The following is a 9,096-nucleotide window of genomic DNA, read 5'->3' as shown; positions in this document are numbered from 1 at the left end:
GTTCAGCTAATCCCTACCATTACCCTCTACCAACTGGTCACACCGATCCAAACCTTTTGACATTCCAAGCTGAATGAGGATTAAAAAACCCTTTCAAAACGTTACCCTAACCAATAATTAATCAATATACAGTAGTATTGTTACGGATGAGTGCAGGGTAGGACCCAAACACAGGAGAGCCGGTAGACAGGGTTCCAAAAACAAAGGGTTTTATTTTGGGCAACAGGCAGGATACTCACACGTTTAACAACGACACAACACACACACACCCCAAACTAAACAAGGGAGCACGGCCATGGCCGTAACAAGTATCCACTCACCTAATCCAAGTTTTATGCCTTTTTTTAAATTAAATGCATCAAAACATTGTCATTAATGTTGATCATGGTGAGGATGAAGATAATTCTGATGATCATGATACATATTGCATTAATAGGATCCGGAATGTTCTCAGATTGTATAGGTACACAGCAGCAGTAAGGCTAGTACGGAGGACTACATCATCAGTTTGTAGTGGCATCATGTTGTCACAGATATATTGAGCTGTTTAGGAGCCACTTGAAAAGGGCAATCGCCAGATTAATGGTTGACAATGGCAAATGATTTATAGGACATAACTTCGGAAACAAACAGGTTAATGGAGTGTGGGTGTGCCTGTGTAAGTGTGCTTGTGCATATACTATGTGTCTGTGTGTGTGTGTATGTGTGTGTAGGGGTGGTTTCAGGAGAAAGGGGTGTGTACCCTCTTTTTCTCATGCTATCAGGGCCCTCCACCATGCCATAAAGAGCTACAGGGGCGGGGTTTAAATGAATAAATAAAAAGGTCACGTCAAGCCATTTTCATGAAAGCTCATTAACTTTTATTTGCTGCAAGAGATGTCTCAATAATTAGAAAAACAGAGATTGGGCTAATGAAATTACAATAAACAGTGGCAGAGTGGAACCGAAAATAATAATGTTGGGTTCACGCCTGTCAAAGACTAAATGCAGATTATTGGTAGATGACCGTCCAATGACATTGAGGTAGATATTTGAAAGCGCACATCTGCGTGTGTGTATTTGTACATGTACGTATGTGTGTGTGTGGTTTGCTTATGTGTGGTTGGGAAATGGGATAAACGTGAGTATTTGTACGTGTATGCATTGGCTGTTGGTGGCAAATGAGTGGCAGAGAAAGCTAATTTTGGAATTTGTATCAATGATTAATGGTTGAAATAAACGTAGGCATTCCTGAATTGATAAATATTGAAGCTGACTTACTTACCTAAGTATTTACAAACCAAGGTGTGTCACATTTTCTCCCCTCGTAAGTATTCCCTTGAGTTTAGATCAGCATTGGATTCACCTTATGTCATTAACTGAGATAACTCGGTAAATGATGCTTGATGCTCATTGCACTGTAAATGTTTTGAATGGATGCAGCACTTTAACAAACAATCAACTGCCAAAAAATCAACCACCACAAATATTAAGGGATACTCTTGAATGCCACAGATTATTTTTGACCTTAGTCAAGTAATCAATTTGCTGTTTGGCACTGTGGTGTCATACAACCACGTGTCACCCAGCCCTCTCACCTCTCTCACCTGTTTGAAACCTGGACTGGTGCCACCCATCTCAGGGAAAATTGTCAGTTCCAGTGTTTGCTCAATGTGTGTGCTGATGTCCTGACAGGGTGTTTGTTTGCTGTGTAGGTCATAACATGCCCTCTCTCTTTATCTGGCCCCTGTGGTCTCTGTCTCCTCTCCCCCTCCCCTCTCTCTCTCTCTGCCACACACACACTTGTTGATTTGACCTACACTATGTACAGTTTAGCTAGAATGATGAGTCATATTATCCCTTGCCCCCCCCCCCCCTCACTGCTCACACATACTGTACTCTTTGACCTCTGTGACCTGCATGGCATCACTGAGCGTGGGGTTATAAATACACAATTGATAGCAAAGCAGCTGACAGATTAAAAAACACAAGATACTGTAACATAACCATACAATTTACTTACTAAATTGCATTTTATGTGTCAATTAGCGTGGCTTGCAATTCATCAAAAGATGAAGTGAATAGATGGATGGGTGGGTGGGTGGATGTATGAATGAATAAATAGATGAATAAATAAATACATTCAGGTTGAAATGTTGTTTTTGTTTCTGTCTTGTAATAGACATACTTAGTTGTAACCTGACTGTATTAAATTGGCTGCGTACAGGACTGGGGCCTTATCAAGATGCAACTCGCTTCAGGTATTCCAGTCAACAAGCTCTCACTGTTCTTTGCTGTACATTTGGACATTTTTCCAATTGCTTGAAAATTGCTGTTTCAAAATAGATGCAGAATGCAGGATCAAACTTTATTTGAGTTAACGTTATCAAGTATATAACCGAACACACAAACCAAATACTGATAGAGAATAATGTGATAGAGAGATACTGTATATACACCGAATCAGAATCACAATCAGAATGGGCTTTAATCGCCATGAAAGTTTGCACAGACAAGGAATTTGCTTTGGCAGGAAGGTGCATACATTAAACATATAGGAATCTTAAATTAAATATGAGGTCTAACTATACTAAGGGTACATAAACTAGCAATACTAAGTGGATTTAGAATTTAAATAAAATATACAATAAAATATTATATGGCAAAGACAGTACGAGCATTCTGATTGGCAAATGGGTAGGCATGCCAGCCGCGTATTGACCTCATCGCCGGTCTGCGGCCTGATACGAATTATCCTTATTGCCCTGCTCTGACGTCATCTTCAGAATGAGCGATATCGAGGAGTCAACTGAGTTTTATTAGGTGTGTAAGACTTTGTGCAGCGCCGCCAGCGCCGCCAGTCGGCTGCAGGCTGTCTTCTTGAAGCTAAGAATGCCATTGGTTGCTTCAAGTCAGCCGGGCTGCAGGCAGCTGTAGGCGACACCGGCGCTGCATTAAATCGAACACACCTACTATCCAGATAATACTGAAGACATCAACAGTGACAAAGAAAAGAAATTGTTAACTTTCTAAAAGAGTCGTTAGTTGTGTTAGAATTAAAGCCATTTTAGCAGAACCGTGTTGTCAGCTTTTTATCAAAAGTAAATGGTTGCCAGACACGGCCCTGAAACACGCCGTGAGAAGACTTGAGAGCTAGCTACAATTAGCCTACCATTTTTTTTATTTACAAAATGAAAAGAGCTCAAAATGCCATATAATAAACAACGTACTAACCTCGACTCTTTGGTCATGCCGGGAAATATTATATTAATATTCATGACCTCACTCTGGGTTAGTAAGAAGTTTAATATAAAGTAAAATATAAGTGGCCATAATTTACAATATAAAAATACAAATATTACAAAACATACAAATGGAACAAAATATACTATTGTGGAATGCAGTACAAATGTGTGAGAAACATTACATATCTTTAGTGTGAGAAACATTACATATCTGAAATGTGTTTATACTTTTGATAAGTGAGGGATGTCTCTACACACATTCTCACAGGCTTCTGAGACAAATCAATATTCTCAAATAGACAAATCAGCTTCACAAACAATGCAGACAAATAACAGGCAATTTGTGAATTACATTTGATCTTTAATCATTGGATATTGGATTTTTGCCTCTTGGTTATTCTCTGTTATAAAAGGAAGAAAGAACCAAACTAATCTACATAAAGCACCCCAATTATCCACTTTTTAGAAGCTTATTCTTTTATCTTGTTTTTGTAAGCCCTTTATTCAATTTGTAATTTGCTGCCAAGGAACACACCTCACAGACTTGCCAGGCGAACCCAGACAAAGTCACATTAGCTTCTCTCGACCTCTTTTCTTGTAATCGGCAAGGCAGGGTCATTGGTAGTTTTGCAAGATGCTTTCTCCCCATATTTGAACGTTTCTGGAGAGAGTGCCCCAATAGTTTACCTGGAGATAACAGCATCAAAAGTTCACCCACGGTAAAAAAAAACAACTCTAGATCTTTTCTGCCATCTTTCTCAAACATGCCTGTTAAATACTATCATGTTGTTTTGACACTGAACATTTGACATTTAATATTTAAATAATTAGAATTGTTAGATTTGGTTTAAACAAACCTCAGAAGATAAAGGTTTCTGTGTCTTTGGCATGGGCGTCAGCGGCATTTTGAAGTGGGGGGGGACACATTTTGCCGGGAGGTCTGGGGGGTTTCTCCCCTCAAATTTTTTGTAGATGCAATTTCCCGCATTCATTTACCACAACTATTACTACCATAGTTGTTATACATATATTGAGGGGCTGGACATTTAAATATTTTGAAAACTAAACTTCCCAATATATATAAATATCCCAAGCAATGGGATATCTTCAACTACCTGTCACCTTTCAGCACTCACCTCAGCAACAGAGCTGTCTCCACTGCCCCTGCATGCTGCCCCTGCCTCTGACTCACTCTCAACCACCTAGGCTATATCAGGAGACATGGAGATGCATTGAGCATTCTTTCATATTGATAATTGACATAAGCTTAATGTAGATTGTTCATATGAAGATTTCTGAGAGCATATCAAATTCACAATTGGTATAGGTTTAAAAGCCTAATAATTATGAAGGCTACATAAAAAATTTGAATCTCCCTAAAGCATGACTGGACAGTTCAGAAATAGTCAAATGTGTGTTCAAACCTGCAGTCTTTTCCACAGATCACATCCTTAGGATGTAAGCTTTCAGAAAAGACATGGGTTAGGTGGTTGAATCCGTTTCCCTAAAAGGCACAGCCCAAAAAAGTATCAGCCATAAAGGGCCTACTCCATTTACCAATACCGAATTTATTATGCATGGGCAGTAGCCTATACTAATATAGAGAGAAGGACGTGTCTCTTGTCTCATTAGATAACGGGTATAAGCTTTCAGAGGATATATGGTTTTAATGGTTGAATCAGTTTTGCCTTCATGTTACAGACTAACATAGTAGTGGTGTAGCATCCGAGGTGTAAGGCCTGAATATCTCGTGGTATTGGACAAAAACTCAGAACTGGTAGAGGCTACTCTTGGAGCTCAATAACAATCTCCGAGCTTATTATAATTATAATCTCAACATTATAACTTGACAACCGAACACTTTGTTTCAACTCTACAGTAGTAATTAAATGCTACGAATTGCCAAAATTACAAGTTGAGCAACCTTGTTAAATTTGGAAGACAATTCTGAAAAAGGGTTTTCGTCGTTAAAAAACTAGCTTGTTAGCTAAGGTTAACTCCAGATTAGTTGACGGTTGTTATGGCAATAACAATGAAACAGACGCCAAGGTCTGAACATGGCCAAAAACACAACATATTTCAGACCCAGATTAAGAAATCAACAAATGCTGTTCCACTTGTAATGGGTAAATAAAGTATGCTATTGCCTAGTGCAAGCTGTGTGTAAAAAGCTTGCTTATCTAGTTAGCTAGCTATAATCCTAATGTTTGAAGAAGGATCTTTGTGACTTAACGCTAACTAATGCTATTATAGTCAGAGAATGTCTCATAAGGGTGCTTTGGCCACTGAAGGGAAAACTTGGGCAACTCTGACTTACTTTCCTCTTCCTCGAAAAAAACCTTAGGCTATGTCCATCTCGTCTGTGGAACAGTCATGTCTGAAGTGCTAGCTGCTAGCGCGATGCGTCGATCCAAGAGTATGGAAGTCGAATCTGCGTGCGTGATGCCGTTTGTCTAGAAAACGTGGAGTGGAATTCTATTACTGTCGGTATTTTCCCTACTGATAAAGTGGAACGGATTTGATTGCGAAGCAATGGAAAGATCGCTGGACTAGTAGACCATTCATGAACTAATATTTTGATCGCAAAACCACTTTTTTTCAAGTGGGGGGGACCCCCCCAAGTTACATTGCGGCGACGCCCATCGTCTTTCGTATTGTTTTCTCAATTAGATAAACGATGGAGGTGGTGGAATGGAACTGAATTGATCAGAACTGAAAATGTGACCCCTTTTAATGAGTTAGTATGTGAAGCGGTGGCAGACATAACACTTTTTAATTTGAATTTATTGTTATGGGTATTTGTATGGTAGGCTATGAGTTTTTTTGTGTCTGGCAATCAACAGATTTGTACACAACTATTCACAAGGCAAGACTGCACGAGTCTAAATGAGTGAAAAACTGATTTAAAAAATAAATGTCTCTAGATTCTAGAGAACCATATTTGTTTATCCATTATCTGACACTCAAATTGAAAATAATGGATTGAGATAAGACTGTTGCTAATTTTATGACTACAAAAACTTGCTTTTCTGAGGTAATTATTTTTTTCCTTCATTTATTCTCAGACATCCCTGACAATAACCTTCATGTTTGAGGATGACTTGGCAAGCTCAATCCTAACTCAATCGAGAATCATCAACAATTGTCACTAAATCAGCCCCTTTAGTCTCAGCAGTCTCTCTCAATTCATTACAAGTGAATAGGCTTTTATTGGCGTGACCATTTTAACAGGGACCCAGGGAGAGAGAGAAAGCTTGTAAGGGTTGGATCGACACAGGCGATTTACGAGGGGATCCACAGGCAATTCGAGGCCAAACCCGCAGCCAGCACAATGCAAACAGAGCCGGGGAGAGATTAAGAGATTTGTAGGCCCCCCTTTGCTGTTCGTTTTTATTGTCTCCCAGATTTTTGTTCCTCCCTTGTTTGTTTTCCAGATTCATCCTCCTTTCAATCATTGTGCTGACACTCTCTTGGGCCAGCTTCCGCTTTGCGCCTCGCCTTCCTTTTCCTTTTCTTTCTAAAACTCCCTCTTACATCCTGTTTTGTCTTCAGATTCTCTCTCATGTGTCGTCTCTTTCTGATCCTCACTTTATTCTTATGTTCAGATCCCTGTGTCTCTCCTGCTCTCTGTCTCTTTATGTCAGATTCCATTATTTACTGTACCTTTAATTATGTTAACTTAAATGTGTTCTGACTGTTACAATTCTACGGATAATTACAATAAATGAAGTATAAATCAGTTGGACAAGGAGAATGATTAGGAAAAAGGAAAGCAAAACAGAAAAGGTTAAAACATGCTGATTTATGAAAAATGTATTACACATATATAAATACAACATTTACAGTGTATAACCACAAAACTATCCACCTATTTCCTTACGATAGTTCCAATTGAGTTTTTTTGGTTTGTTTTTCTTTTTGTCCCTGACCAGGTTTAAAAGACTACATTTTGGTCTGGCCTACTGTTGCAAATTTTTTTCAAAGACTGGTGTGAAAGCACTCATGTCAATCAAAAAGCCATCCAAGGTCACAACTGTGTTTTCCTGTAACACTGAATTCGAGTTTCTTCTTTGTACGATCAAGTAATGTAATATTATACCACATACAAAATACTGATCACTTAATCAAACAATCACTTTTATATAGTAAGAAAATTGTTACTTTACATTTTGTATTTCCTTCCCTGGTTCTTCTCCCACTTTAGCCCACTGTCCAATCTTTTCCCCCCTCCGACCCCTTCCTGCCTCTCATTTCACATATCAGAGATAAGGTTTTTGCCATCTTTTCTTACAATCTCATGTCTCTTGCCCTTCTCTATCTCCCAATCTCCCACCCCTCTCTCTCTCTCTCTCTCTCTCTCTCTCTCTCTCTCTCTCTCTCTCTCTCTCTCTCTCTCTCTCTCTCTCTCTCTCTCTCTCTCTCTCTCTCTCTCTCTCTCTCTCTCTCTCTCTCTCTCTCTCCTCCATTCTCTTTCTGGAGTTCTCTTTTCCCATCTCTCTTTTCTTCCAACTCTCTCTCTTGCCCTCATCCCTCTCTCTCTTATCCACCCCCACTATCCTTTGCATCCATCCCCAATATCTTTCCAGTCTGGACTGACTTCCCTGTCTTCCTAGCTTTTCAGAGATAAGGTGGAATCTCCCTAGTGGCTTCTTGGTGTCGATACTAATGTGCTGCTACCATCGATAAACTGTCAGACCCCCTCCCCTTGTCCCTCAACTTTCCTATCCTGACCTTCCAATGCACTGTATTCTGACTGCAACACACATGCATTATGTTTTATGAAGTCAAATATTACAGCTTGAGAGCTTACAGTATATTTACCAAATAAACTCCAATGCAGGACGTAATGATTGAATGCATGTAACTCACTGACGTTATACGTAAAATTGATTCTTTGGTACCCAGTTTACTTTTAATGACAAAAAAACATAATAGTTTAGCCCAACATGATTTTTACGTTTAACGGTGACATGCTGTAATGTATTGTGTTGTGTTTTGTATTGTTATGAGGTCAGTCACTCACAGTAAGTAGTCTTCCTTGTGTGAAATTAAACAAGCCAGATTTGGTGTTGATATTGTTTGACTCCTAATGTTCTCCTAACCTCTCTCAGAGGTTTCTAGACAGTGACATGGGAGAGTTAGGCCATCCTCTCTAAAACAAATATGTCTTCATCTTGGGAAATGTTAACTAAATAACCTTTGTACAGTACAACAATAACACAAGAGTTAGAGATGTTAGCCTGAGTGAAAGCTCCTTCTTTACACATTACACACCCACAAAGGTCAGTTTGTCTTGTGGTTCCTATTGCCAGAGTGCTATCGACTTTATATGTGGTTGAAACATTAGTATGAGTCTTTGATGCATGGAACGACGAGAAATGGGGTGACTTTGAAATGGCCGCCTCCTTCTCAAAATGGACGTCAGTTTACAATGGATAAAGATAGACAGTTCCGACAGACAGTGATGATACAACGATTGTCCAGGTTGCCTTTTTAGGCTTCTTCTGAGCTACATTTATCTGTCAATAACTGTCTTTCAAGAAGGGACTGGCTCTACTGCAGGCCAGCACTAGTGCTCTGAGGTGCAAATGTTGCCCATCTGAGTGTGACTGACTTCCGAGCTCAGCGCAGTCACTCAGTGGGGGTTTGATGAACCATTGCAATTAAGCAGTCTCTTAAACTAATTGCATGTCAGACGGGTGGAATAGGAGCGGGTGCCTTTCAATGGGGGCCCCATGAGTGACACACTAATTTCTCAGCATATGTAGTCCAACATTATTATTTCAACTGCTTTCCTATTTTCTTTGCTTTTGTAAATCCTACCTTTGTAGGCAGATGAGGTTGATTTCAGAATAGGTTACAACTGTCACAG

General features: G+C 39.5%; 1 long non-coding RNA gene across 2 annotated transcripts; it reads right to left on the bottom strand.

The window, feature by feature from the left end:
* Positions 1–1,882: 1,882 nt before the first annotated feature.
* LOC146222328 (uncharacterized) lies at positions 1,883–5,775 on the bottom strand. Of its 2 annotated transcripts, XR_014746709.1 has the most exons (4): positions 5,542–5,775; positions 4,649–4,728; positions 4,361–4,431; positions 1,883–3,911 (listed from the first exon to the last, which is right to left on the bottom strand). It is a non-coding gene; the product is annotated as an uncharacterized LOC146222328 (long non-coding RNA). The 2 variants fall into 2 exon arrangements; XR_014746708.1 differs by having other exon boundaries at positions 1,883–4,431.
* Positions 5,776–9,096: the final 3,321 nt, after the last annotated feature.

This window comes from Hypomesus nipponensis, chromosome 25 (genome assembly GCF_054491055.1).
Source record: "Hypomesus nipponensis isolate SF chromosome 25, ASM5449105v1, whole genome shotgun sequence".
Taxonomy (NCBI): domain Eukaryota; kingdom Metazoa; phylum Chordata; class Actinopteri; order Osmeriformes; family Osmeridae; genus Hypomesus; species Hypomesus nipponensis.
Note: the sequence above shows the minus strand (reverse complement) of the source record. Positions and strands in the feature narration are given on the sequence as shown.